Source organism: Telopea speciosissima, chromosome 7 (assembly GCF_018873765.1).
Source record: "Telopea speciosissima isolate NSW1024214 ecotype Mountain lineage chromosome 7, Tspe_v1, whole genome shotgun sequence".
Taxonomy (NCBI): domain Eukaryota; kingdom Viridiplantae; phylum Streptophyta; class Magnoliopsida; order Proteales; family Proteaceae; genus Telopea; species Telopea speciosissima.
The window spans coordinates 33128859-33143132 of NC_057922.1; positions in this window are offsets into that span (position 1 = coordinate 33128859).

A 14274-nucleotide genomic window follows, 5' to 3' on the forward strand; every position below is an offset into this window, starting at 1 on the left:
TAGTTAACAAAGACACTAACTCAATGTTATTCACCAAGAATCTTGCATTTCAAACTCTATTGTTGAAGCGCAATTTTGTTTCTTTTAACCCATATGTATCTGGTAACTTTTTTTAATCAATATAATTTTCTTTTCTCATAAAAAACGAGCCTTTTCACTACAAGGAATCTTAGTTTTAGCAGTAGTTCCAAATTGCCTCTAAATCCTAAGTAACCATCCATAAAGGATTTATCAGACAGTTCGACCAACCGCCGTAGAACCACCTCTAAATGTGCTGCAACAAATGATTAGTGGGGGGGGGGGGGGTGGTTACGGACCTACTGTATTTGGGTAATTTTGAATCGGTTTATAAGTGGTGGCTATGAGTACAATGGCTTTTTAGGCGGCCCAGTTCTTTCTCGCGGTGGATAGAAGGGTACTATTGAGTCGTCTTCTTAAGATAGAAGGAACAATGAGTCACCACCTAGATAAAGTTACAAGACTCGGGAATTTCTCTTTCCATTTTAGGGAAGTGTTTGACTCCAAATATTTGGTCAAATTGGAGATTAAAGCAAGTCTTTAGCTAGATAACGAATGTGAGAAGGTATTAGGCACCTAGTTCATCTGGTGAAAACCGATTTTCCTATTGCCTAACACTTCACATAAAATAATGAACATTCTCCTAACCCTAATTATATATTGTAAAATGTTTTTTTCCTGAACATTATTAAATATGTATAAAACAATAAGTATTTAAATAATTAATGGGGAAAAGAATGCTATCTGGTCACGTGTGGTGAGCGGCTCTTGTGCCTAGACACAGGGTCATGCTAAATGACAATCTTACCCTTGGGGATTTCTACTTTTCCATGGATGCATAACTGTCATTTCACGCGGGACTCCTCTATCCTTATAAAGTTTATTTTTAACATATATTGTGTATTCCCTTATTTAATATTCCTTTTGGGATCATGAGTTTGTTGACTTAGCTTATAAATTCTGTTGGGAATACGTTTTCTGTCCAGGAGCGTGGCCTCTGCGCCAATGCGGGGGACCAATGAAAGCACACACAGAATGATCAATAGGGGTGGGATTTCCGCCTTTGGGGGAGGGGGGATCATTTCGCTCCATCTTGTGTTTGGGCATAGGAACCACACTCCCAAACAAAGTGCTTTTTCCCAATTCTATTCTGCCCCTGACTTAAATAATTTGGGAGAAAGAAAACTACCAGGTTGCATAGCGTACGTTAGTGCCTCCTTGTTTCTTTCTCTTCCCACGAATGAAATGACATATTTGCCCCCATTGTGGGAGAAGACACAGACACATTAGGCCTTAGCGTATATGTAGTTTGGTAGTGTTCTTTCTCCCAAATAATTTTTTTGAGGGGAAAAAGATTCTAGCCGAGAGTGTGGTGCTTGACTGCTTGCATCCAGATACAAAATGGGGTGAAATGACCAATCGCCCCCATGAAAGACAAAAATCCAGTCCCTATTTATGCTTTTGCAGGTGCTCCCATTGGCCTCGAACCCAGCTCCTCTGTAGCGCGACACCATCCATGTGGAATCAAAATTAAGAAATCCTCCTGTACATCACATGTGCACCACGCTCAAGATTTCCAGCTTGATCCTCGCTGTCTAAATGGGAGCTCGTCCATATGGCGAGCTCTAGTGCTGCACTACAAGATCTATAACACGGGAGCTGGGTTTCATAGGGATGTAAACGGATCGAATTCGGTCGGATAGTGGCATTATCATATTCTTATCCGATTATATTCGGATGGATTCAGATAATATCCTATCAATTTTCGGACGGATTCGGATAATTTTCAGATAGTGGTTTTTTCAATACAGATTCTCCTAAATGGATATGAACACGGATCGAATTCGAATTTTCGACTATCCGTTGACATCTTTACCGTTTTTATGATGAGGGTCAAGGTTGAGACTTGAGAGTTCAACAACTACCCTTTCTTCTACTCTTCTTAGTCTTTGATTTTCTTACGTTTTTTACTTTTGATTTTATCTTGTATTTATTTTAATAGATATTTGATTCTGTGTATCACATTGCATAAAAAAAAAATATATATATATATATATATATATAAACCAATAGCAAATCTAGAAAAAGAATAACATTATCTTAACTTATAAATTTATAAAAATAAGATAACAAAATCCAATAAGATAACTTAAAAGGATAGACAAACCCAGAGATATATTTTAGATATTTTATTACCTTTGGATTGCTAAACGAATCGGATAGGAGGATTATCATATTCGTATCCGATTAGTTTCGGACGGATTCGGATTCTCCTAAAGGGATACGAATGCCGATCGAATACGGATTTTCGAATATCCGTTTACATCCCTTTCATTGGCCCCACGCTAACAAAGGGTCTACACCCTAGAGGAAAATTATCTCCTCCAGTTCCCTGCCTGGCCCAGTTCCCCAGTTCTTCTAATAGGCGGTGGTGGACCCCACCCGGGTAGAGTGTCTGGGCAAGGGTAGGGTGGTCATCCTGGCCCCCCTTGTTAGAGGAACTGGGGAACTAGGCCGGGCAGAAAACTGGAGGGGATAAAGATCCCATGGATAGGGCACACATAGGATTTTTATCATCTCAAGTGAACCATCGTCAAGTGCACACCTACGAAGATGACACGTGGCATTGGGGGGGGGGGGATTTGACAGTCCAGATTGAAAGTGAAAATTTCACTTTTATTTGATAAAATGCGATTTTTCCCTCCATTCTCTCTCTCTCTCTCCCGTCTCTCCTCTCTCGCGACGACCTGACCAGACTCGACGGTGGAGGTGGTTTTCGTCATCGTAAAATGCATACTCACGCTGGCGCCACAATCTTATGTCGATGGAGCACCCTCACGAATGTCATGTCATTCCCATGATTTGAAAAAATTACAACCGCATCCCTGGAGATTTACGACCTGAACCTTTGACCACTTGCAACTCGTTCCATGTATTCGAGAGTGTTCGCCTAGGAGAACACTTGCAAAAGACACTGTTAGATTTAAAATATATTTAATATATATTTTATTTTATTCTTTAAGTTTCAAAATATTTTGATTGCTTTGCTATGGTGTGAGACCCATGTGATCAAAGAAGTAATGGTTGAATTCCAAAGGTTGTAGCATCCTATGGGTACCCTAAAGTCTATTCATGGTCACTATCATGAATGGGAAGGTGGGTCAAGGATATTGAATGAGATTAATTTCTCAATTTATGGTCATAGGTGGTGTCTCTCTCTTTATGGGGTATTAAGGCCTTTATGGTCTTTAGTGGAGGATGACCCTTTATGGGGTTTTAAAGCCTTTATGGTCTTAATGGAGAATGAATAAATTTTAAGGCCATTCATGACCCTTAATGGGGAATGACCATGAATTTGGAATTAACCTCCAATTCATGTCCATATTTATGTCCATAAATCTCATTATTCAATTTGGTTATAAGTGGATGGTTATTCTTGGAAATTCCAAGGGAGTGCAAGGATTGGTCTTGGGCCTATATAAACCCAACCAATTGCATTGTAAGATACATCTTTGGATACATGTTCATGCCCATACTTAGCAATCACTAAGAGTATTATTCTCTCTCTCTCTCTTTCTTTTCTTCTAAGTGTGTTAGAGGGTTGTTGTGTTGAAGCTCTTGGCTTCTTCAAGGGGACTAGAAGAACTGTTCTATCTTCTAGTTGGAGGTTGTTTTATCTTGGGGTAATGGTGCAGAACAGTGCTTGGCAGTAGGAGATATCAATTACCTTAAAGGTAGCATACAAGTGTGACTCAACCTCAAGCTTCTTCAAGTTGTTGTGGGTGTGACTCTACATCAAATTCAAGTTTTGGTCTTCTCATTTCAGCCAAAGGTCAAGTCTAATTTCTACTGCTTAATCTATTGTATTATAATTTGTGTTGTTTCAAATTGTTTGTGAGAAATTGTAATACAATTACCCAACAAGTTTAAAGTAATTGATTATTGTAAGATCTTATGGTTGATCTTGGAGTTGTAAGCAACAAAGGTGATGCTTCGAACAACAACACCGCTGATGGAGCTGCCAACGAAGGAAATCTTTCAAACACCAATATTGAAGGAGCAATCAACAACCAAGAAGGCGGAGTTCCTGTTAGCCGCAATGGTAAGGAGATTCTTTTTTTTCCTACCGTTAACTCAATTCCCACCAATGTTATCCGGTCGGTGACGGAACTTATCCCGAATTTGGGTAAGATGAGGATTGTCTCTGAATTTGACAAGATCGAACAGTTTGGAGGTCAAAACTTTAAACGATGGAGGCAAATGATATTATTTGTATTAGCCCAACTTGGGGTGGTATTTACCTTGACTGAACCCATGTCGGAAGAAAGTAATGATCCTAAAAGGAGGGCAAAAGGGTGGCTTGGATTCAAGCGGATTATCAGTACAAGAATCGAATCTTGAAAGCATTATCAAATGACCTATACCATGTGTATAATTTTTTGGAGTATGCGTGTTCGATTTGGAATGCCTTGGGAAAAAAGTACTCACTTGAGGATGCTGGTTCAAGGAAGTACTTGGTGGCTAACTTTCTAAACTTTGCTATGAAAGATAGTGACACCGTCTCAAATCAAATTGATCAATTTTAAATTTTGGTTGGAAAGCTAGCAAAGGAAAAGATGGTTCTACCAGAAGAATTTGTGACCGGTGCCTTGATTGAAAAACTTCCATCTTCTTGGGATGCCTATGAAGCACAAGAAGATGGAGTTGACTCTAGATCAATTGATTGTAAGGATCAAAATTGAGGAGAAGAATCGGCACAAGGACATGGGTGAAAAAGACCTTGGGGAAAGACGCCTAAAAACGAATTTGATAGAGACCAACAAACAAAGCAAGAAAAAGAAGAATCGTCAAGACAATGATGAGCTTTCTTTCAAGAAGAAGAAACTTACTTGTTTTGTATGTGATAAACTAGGACACTTCAAAAAAGATTATTGGTTCAGGAAGAAAAATTCTAAAAAGGTGAACCTAGTTGAAGATAACGTCTTTATTGCTATGGTCACGGAAGCAAATTTGGTTAAAAAATCAAAGGATTGGGTATTGGATACCGGTGCCACAAGATATATTTGTGGTGATCTGAAGATATTTTTCTCTTATTCCATGAATACCGAGGATGAAAAGGTATTTATGAAAAATTCCCAAAGTGCTCCTGTTATGGGAAAAGGAAAAGTGACTTTAAAACTCACTTCGGGAAAGACTATGGTTCTCACCAATGTTCTTCATGTGCCGGATATTAGGCGTAATTTAATTTCAATTCATTTACTTAATAAAGTAGGAATGAAATTATCTTTTGAAAGTGATAAGGCGATTATCACTAAAAATAATATTTTTGTGGGGAAGGGATACCTTAGTGAGGGGTTGTTTGTACCAAGTGTTAGAAATATTGTAATTGAGAAAACTAGTACTTCTTCTGCTTATATGGTTGTCTCTTCTAACTTTTTTGATTTGTGGCATGGTAGGTTGGGTCATAATAGTGTAAAATATATCACCAAACTATGCAAGTTAGGCATGATCACCGATAAGGTGGAACCCCCCGTGAACAAGTGTACAACTTGTATAGAGGCAAAGTTAACCAAAAAGCCTCATAAGACTATGGATAGGAAGAGTGATCTCTTGGAATTAATCCATAATGACTTATGTGACTACAAGTCATATGAGTATAGGGGAGGAAACAACTATGTCATAACTTTCATAGATGACCACTCTAGATATACCATAGTATATTTACTCAAATCAAAGGATGATGCAGGAAATGCGTTTATGTCTTACAAAATGGAAGTTGAAAATCAACTTGGTAAAAAGGTTAAAAGACTTAGAACCAAAAGAGGAGCTGAGTACTTTAACCTTGATAAATTTTGTGAAGAAAATGGAATTATCTATGAAACAACCATTCCATACCAACCAGAATCAAATGGGGTTGCCGAAAGAAAAAATAGGTCTCTTAAAGAGATGATAAACTCTATGTTATTGAGTTCAGGTGTACCACTTGATATGTGGAGGAAAGCCATGCTATTGGCATGTTATCTATCAAATAGAATCCCACATAACAAGACTAGTATGGCTCCATTTGAGAAATGGTTTGGTAGAAAACCCAGTCTAAAACATCTACGGGTTTGGGGTTGTTTGGTTAAGGTGTTGTTACTGGATTCCAAGAAAAGAAAATTGGGATAAAAAATATGTGATTGCATGTTTTTGGGTTATGCTACAAATAGTACGGCATACTGGTTCATAGTGATTAAAGCCATGGATGATGTTATTGAGCCTAATAACATCATAGAATCAAGAGACGTTGAGTTTTTTGAAAATTTATTTTCCTTTAAGTCCAACTTACCTACAAGTAAGGATAGTCAATTGACTAATGGGAAAATGGAGTCAAATGAAAGAGTTACCAATCAAAAATTGAGCAATGATAACGAAAGTCGACCTAGGATGAGCAAGCGACTCAAAAGACCCAAATATACAGATGATGAGTGGCTTGTCTATTTAGTAGACAAGGATCCTCTTACATACAAAGAGGTTATTACATCACTGGATGCCGTCTTTTGGAAAGAGGCAATCAAGAGTGAACTAGATTCAATCTTGACGAATAACAGTTGGGAATTGGTGGATTTACCATTCAGGTCCAAAACTTTGGACACCAAGTGGATATTTCGAAAGAAATTAAAAAATGATGGGTCACTTGATCGTTTCAAAACCAGACTTATTGTCAAAGGTTTTAGGCAAAAGCCTAATATTGATTAGTTTGAAACATTTATCCCGGTGTCTAGAATTGCCACGATAAGGGTTATGTTGGCAATGACGTCAATACATAATCTGGTCATCCATCAAATGGATGTGAAAACGGTATTTCTTAATGGAGACTTAGAGGAGAAAATTTATATAAAGCAACCAGAAGGTTGTATTGTAACTGGCCAAGAGCGAAATGCTTGCAAACTTCGAAAATCCTTATATGGATTAAAGCAGACACCGAAGCAATGGCATGAAAAATTGGATAAGGTTCTAATTTCAAATGGTTTCGTTGTAAATGACGCTGAAAGATGCTTATATAGCAGGTTCTATGGTGGTAGGGGCGTATTCATACTACTATATATAGATGATATGCTTATAATGGGAACAAACTTGAAAATGGTGAATCAAGCTAAGAAACTTTTGATGTCTGATTTTGACACAAAAGACTTAGGAGAGGCTGATATGATCCTTCGGATCAAAATCACCAAGCAAGAAAATCATATTTCATTATCCCAAGCCCGTTATATAGAAAACATACTTAAAAAGTATGGGTACCATAAAATTTCAGCGGTTAAAACACCTTTTGATATGGGATGTCATTTGAAAAGGAACCTAGGTGAACCAGTAAATCAAAAAAGATATGCTCAAATTATTGGTTTGGTCACATATCTAATGAGTCGTACGTGTCCAGATATTGCCCTTGCGGTAGGAAAGTTGAGTCAACATACTCACAATCCAAGTAAGGAACATTGGAGCGCAGTTGATAGGTTACTAAGGTACCTAAAAGGCACTATAAACTATAGCTTACACTATAGTGGTAAACCAGCGATTTTGGAAGGGTATTGTGATGCAAATTGGATTTCGGATACAAACGAGTCCTTAGCTACTAGTGGATATATGTTTACACTAGCAGGCGGTGCAATCTCATGGAAATCCACAAAGCAATCTTGTGGGACAGGTTCTACCATGGAAGCTGAGTTCATAGCCTTGGAAAAGGCAGGAACGAAAACCGAATGGCTTAGAAACTTAATGGCGGATATTCCATTGTGGCAAAAATCAGCGCCATTGGTGTCACTACATTGTGATAACCAAGCGGCTATACATCTAGCCAAGAACCGGATATACAATGGTAAAAGGAGGCACATTCGCCTCAGACACAACCTTGTGAGACAATACATAGATGAAGGAATGATAGCTATTGATTATGTGAAGTCAGAAAGTAATCAAGCTGACATGTTCACAAAGGCTATGTCTGTCAAGAACTTGAGTAGTGCATCTATAGGAATGGGGTTAATGCCTAATCCATAGGTCAAGTGATGGACACCCTACCTATGTGAAGAGGCTAAATGCCTGAATTAGGTTCAAGGGGGTACAAACAAAGTCATCGGTTAGCCGGTTCTGTACTACTACTTGTATAAATATTCATTCCAAGCTGTAGATGGTGGAAGTAGTACTACCACAAAAAAGAGGTTGAGCGGTAAAGCTCTTAATTAGTCTAATCCCAGGAAATGTGGGGGTGTGTCAGTTGTGGTGCATACCAGGGACTAAACTAAGTGAATGTAGGGGGTGTGGCCGCCGCCGATGAGAACTTATAGGCGAGTTTTCTAAAAGATTCATGAGTTCAAGATAAGGGACATAGCCAGTTCAAAAGTCCAAAGTAATTATATGATGGGTAGCGCAAGAGTTGACCTATGGGATATGGTTAATGGGATGGTCAGCTACACCAATGAGAAAAGGTTCAAGGAGTCTGACTCTACCTCTAATCTGTAGCGCAGTCCATTAGACCTAGTATAGGTTTAAGTCCGGAAGACACCTACAACGATGTGTCGTATAGTGTCTAATTCAATCACAGCATGTGTGTCTCGTGTCGTTTTGAAACTTGTGAGGGATTGTTAGATTTAAAATATATTTAATATATATTTTATTGTATTATTTAAGTTTCAAAATATTTTGATTGCTTTGCTATGGTGTGGGACCCATGTGATCAAAGAAGTAATGGTTGAATTCCAAAGGTTGTAATATCCTATGGGTACCCTAAAGTCTATTCATGGTCACTATCATGAGTGGGAAGGTTGGTCAAGGATATTGCATGAGATTAATTTCTCAATTCATGGCCATAGGTGATGTCTCTCCCTTTATGGGGTATTAAGGCCTTTATGGTCTTTAGTGGAGGATGACCCTTTATGGGGTTTTTGATATGTTTAAGAATTTTCCACACTCTTTATTGAATAGGAACCAGTATATATAATACAACAAATAAGGAATCCATTAGACATTTGATAATGATTGATAACCACTCATAACTATAACACGTCATTCACGTTGGTGAAGAGATCCTCTCCTTAACACGCCCCCGCAAGCGCAGCGGGTCGGACACCGCAAGCTTAGAGTGAAGAAGGAGAAAATGGGTACGAGACAGCCCTTTAGTGAGTGTATCTGCCGTTTGATCATGTGTGGAAACATAACGAACTTGGAGACGTCTAGAAGCAACAAGATCCCGTACAAAATGAAAATCTATTTCAATGTGTTTTGTACGGGAATGAAAGATCGGATTTGCAGTCATGTACGTTGCACCAACATTGTCACATAAGAGCACTGGTGTTGTAGGTAGATAAACTCCAAGTTCACCGAGTAGAGAACAAAGCCAAACAAGTTTTGTGGCGGCTGAAGCTATGACCCGATACTCAGCCTCAGTTGAAGAGCGCGACACAGTTCTTTGCTTGCATGAACTCCATGAGATAGGATGTGAGCCAAAGAAAATGTAAAATCCCGTTGTGGAGCACCGATCATCGGGACAGCCAGCCCAATCAGCATCCGAATAGGCCGTGAGTGAAATAGACTGCTGCCTACCAAAGAATAAGCCCAATGTGGACGTGCCCCGCAAGTATCGTAAGATGCGTTTGACGGCGGTCCAATGGACGTCAGTCGGAGCATGCATAAACTGGGCTACCTTATTTACAGCAAACGCAATATCGGGGCGAGTTGCTGATAGATATTGTAAAGCCCCTATAGTACGACGATACTGTGTACCATCAGAGAGTGCTACCCTAGATGTGACGGACAAAGTGGTGCCAGCCGCATAAGGAGTAGAAATGGGTTTGGCTGAATCCATGTGAGTGGACTTTAATAAATCCATGATGTATTTCTGTTGGGTGAGAAGTAGACCCGTAGAGTTGCGCTGGGCCTCAATGCCCAGAAAATAAGTGAGTGGGCCCAAATCCTTTAATGCAAACGTCCCTGATAAGGTTCTTATAAGATCTAATATGGCTGCTGGGTTGTTTCCCGTGATGAGGATGTCATCTACGTATATAAGGAAGAATATAACAGTAGAAGCTATACAATAGACAAATAAAGAAGTGTCTGTCCGTGAAGCCATAAATCCTTGTGAGAGAATGAAATTGCTAAGCTTGGTGTACCAACCCCGTGTGGCTTGTTTGAGCCCGTATAAGGATTTCTTTAAGTGGCATACATGAGATGGATGTGAAACATCAACGAACCCCGGGGGTTGAGTCATATAGACCGACTCAACCAAATCACCATGTAGGACAGCATTGGAAATGTCCAACTATCCTACAGGCCAATCATATGTCACCGCTAGGGAGAGGACCACTCGAATGGTTGCTGGCTTTACAACTGGGCTAAACGTTTCTTTAAAATCAAAACCGGTTGCTGATGGTACCCTTTAGCCACTAACCTTGCCTTATAGCGATCAATAGAACCGTCGGGTTTACGTTTAATGCGGAATACCCATTTGCAGCCTATTACATTTTGAGTTGTTGTTGAGGGTACTAAGACCCAAGTTCCATTCTGTATTAATGCATTGAATTCCTCTTGCATTGTAAGACGCCATTGTGGAAATCGAGCAGCTTGAGTGTAACAGGTTGGAACATCAGAATCGGATTCCACAGCTAGAAGATTAAGCCGAGTTGGTGGCGGTTTTAATGAACCTGTGTGAGATCTGGTTATAATTCCAGATGATAAGTGCTGCCCAGATGGTAAGCACGCAGGTCCAGATGGGACAATTAGTGGCGCAGGCCCAGATGGGGCAGTGGAAGTATCAATTCCAGATGGGGCAGACCCTGTTGCGGTTGGTGGCCCATGTGTAGGTGCTGGCCCAGGTATTGTTGGTGGCATAATGGTGGTGATGGGTGACCCAGGTGCTGGTGCTGGCCCTGGCCCATTTATAATAGCAGGTTTAACTATATCTGCAGGAGTTTGTAGAGATGTACACGGCAGCACCACTAGTGGTGGATTTTCAAACCAAGTGGACATCATGGAAGCACGTGCAGTGTTGGAGGTGGTCACGGTAGCATAAGGAAAAACCTCCTCTGAGAATACAACATGCCTTGATAGATATATCCTTTGTGTAGTGGGATCAAAGCAATGATACCCCTTATAGGACAATGAATAACCAAGAAAGATACAAGGCCGTGACCTGGGTTGCAATTTGTTTGCAGCATATGGCCGGAGCCATGGATAACAGAGGCACCTGAAGGTGCGAAGGAATGTGTAGTCAGGCGGGGTGCCAAATAGAGAATGTAGTGGTGATATGGCACCAAGTTTTTGTAAAGGAATTCTGTTCATGAGGTAAACTACAGTTTGAAATGCTGTTGTCCAAAAGATATCAGGCAACCCAGCTTGAAATAAAAGGGCAAGGCCTGATTCTACCACATGGCGGTGTTTGCGCTCAGCAACACCATGTTGTTCTTGGGTATGAGGACAAGAAAAGCGATGGGTAATTCCATGAGTTGCAAGAACAGGGGAAAGTTTGGTGAATTCCCCACCACCATCAGATTGGAATGATCTAATAGGCAACTGAAAAAAAATTTCAACTAAAGTCTTAAAACGAATGAAAACAGCAGAGACATCTAATTTATTTTTAAGTGGGTAGATCCAGCAATATTTACTGAAGTCATCTATGAAAACAATGTAGTATTTAAAACCATCAAAAGAATGAACAGGGGCTGGGCCCCAGAGATCACTATGAATGAGTTCAAGTGGTGTCTTACTAACGGAAAGAGATTGAACAAAAGGTATTTTATGACTATGTGAACGATTACAAGCATCACAGGAAGAAAGTAAACCATCAGGTGCTGCTGAAACTGAGGAAAGAATCTTACGAACACGTTGAGGCATGGGATGACCAAGACGTCTATGCCAAGTAGAAAGTGATGGTGCAGCAGTAGTAGCAGATAGTATAACTAATGGACGAGAGCGAACCAGAGGAAGCCGAAACAGACCATTTTTACTCTGGCCTTGACAGAGGATCTACCGCGTCCGAGTGTCCTTGATAACAAAGGAATTGGAACAAAATTCAAAAACAACATTGTTGTCAGAGGAAAATTTTGAAACAAATAGTAGGTTACAATGTATATGTGGAACATATAAGATGGATGACAGAGAAAAAGAATGCCCAACATTTAGAACAGTAGCAGATCCTATATGAGAAATTACCAAGGCAGTGCCATTACCTACAATCACATTATCGGAACCAGAGTATGGTTCACAAATTGCTAGATTAGAGATATCTGCAGTTATGTGATTGTTGGAACCACTGTCAAGAATCCAAGAATCGGAAGTAGAAGAAACAAAGAAAGAACAGCAGGCAGAGATGCAAGAAGGTCCAAGAAAGGACGACTTACCCAGGTAGGCATGGTTGAACCTTTGGGGACACTGAGCAGCTAGGTGACCATTAAGATGGCATATCTGGCAGTTATCACGAGGAGAGTTCATGAACGATGGTGAACCAGACTGATTTGTTGGAGAGGTAGGTTGAGTTGCTTGAGTGCCATGACCACGCCTATTATTGTATGAACGGCCAGATCGATCACCATAGGAACGTCCACCAGAATCACCACGGTCATAGTTTACAGAGACACCTCGATATCCATTTGAGCCACGATCATAGCTAGACCGATCATAGGAGCGGCGATCACCCCCAATGCGCCCTTGAGACCAGTTTTGAGAACGGCGAGACCGATCTCCACCATTGCGCCCTTGAGAACGATACTGTCGAGATCGATCACCTCCATTTCGTGAGGCAACATTAGCTGTGACTATGCTTTGAATAGAGGCTGCAGCCGATGACGACAGATAGAGTTCTTGATTTAATAGAAGGCCTGAAAGATCAAGAAACCAAATCGGCTCTGCGCGTGTGCGAATTGAAGTAGAGAAATCGCGATATTCATCACCAAGGCCCCTAAGAACCGCCAAGACCAAATCCTCATTAGGCATAGGATTATCAATGGCCACGAGTGCATCAGAGATGGATCGAACCATAAGAAGAAACTCAGCGACAGAGGATGTTCCTTTTTACAATCGGTGCAGGCGATCTTTGAGATCCATCACACGAGAGCGTGAAGATGGGGCAAACACCCTAGTTAGGGTTTGCCATGCTTTCAGATGAAGTTTGGACGCATATCACATGAGGAAGAGTTTCCTCAGAGAGGGAGGAGATTGGCCAGCTGAGAATGAGCTGGTCCTGACGATCCCACAGAGCAGAGGATTCAGACTCCTCCAAAGGTCGAGGATGGCTTCCATCGATGTAGTCGAGGATATCATGGCCACGGAGTAATGGAAGGAATTGTGCGCGCCACAAAAGGAAATTTGTGGAGTTCAGTTTCAATGGCAGTGATGGTTGAACATTCAGAGATACGAGAGATGCCATGGAAATTCAGAAGAAGTTGTAGACGAAAGAAACAGAGAAAGGAAAATCTAGAAAAAGAGTCTCGAAAGAAGAGAAGAAACTCGCTTGAGACAAGAAAACCTTGAAAAAAAAATCTTGAAAGAAGAAAAGAAAAACTCGCTAGAGACAGGCTCTTGATACCATGATATGTTTAAGAATTTTCCACACTCTTTATTGAATAGGAACCAGTATATATAATACAGCAAATAAGGAATCCATTAGACATTTGATAATGACAGATAACCACTCATAACTATAACACGTCATTCACGTTGGTGAAGAGATCCTCTCCTTAACAGTTTTAAGGCCTTTATGGTCTTAGTGGAGAATGAATGAATTTTAAGGCCATTCATGACCCTTAGTGGGGAATGACCATGAATTTGGAATTAACCTCAAATTCATGTCCATATTCATGTCCATAAATCTCATTCTTCAATTTGGTCATAAGTGGATGGTTATTCTTGAGAATTCCAAGGGAATGCAAGGATTGGTCTTGGGCCTATATAAACCCAACCAATTGCATTGTAAGATACATCTTTGGATACATGTTCATGCCCATACTTAGCAATCACTAAGAATATTATTCTCTCTTTTCTTCTAAGTGTGTTAGAAGGTTGCTGTGTTGAAGCTCTTAGCCTCTTCAAGGGGACTAGAAGAACTGCTCTATCTTCTAGTTAGAGGTTATTTTATCTTGGGGTAGTGGTGCACAACAGTCCTTGGCAGTAGGAGACATCAATTACCTTAAAGGCAGCACACAAGTGTGACTCAACCTCAAGCTTCTTCAAGTTGTTGCGGGTGTGACTCTACATCAAATTCAAGTTTTGGTCTTCTCATTTCAGCCAAAG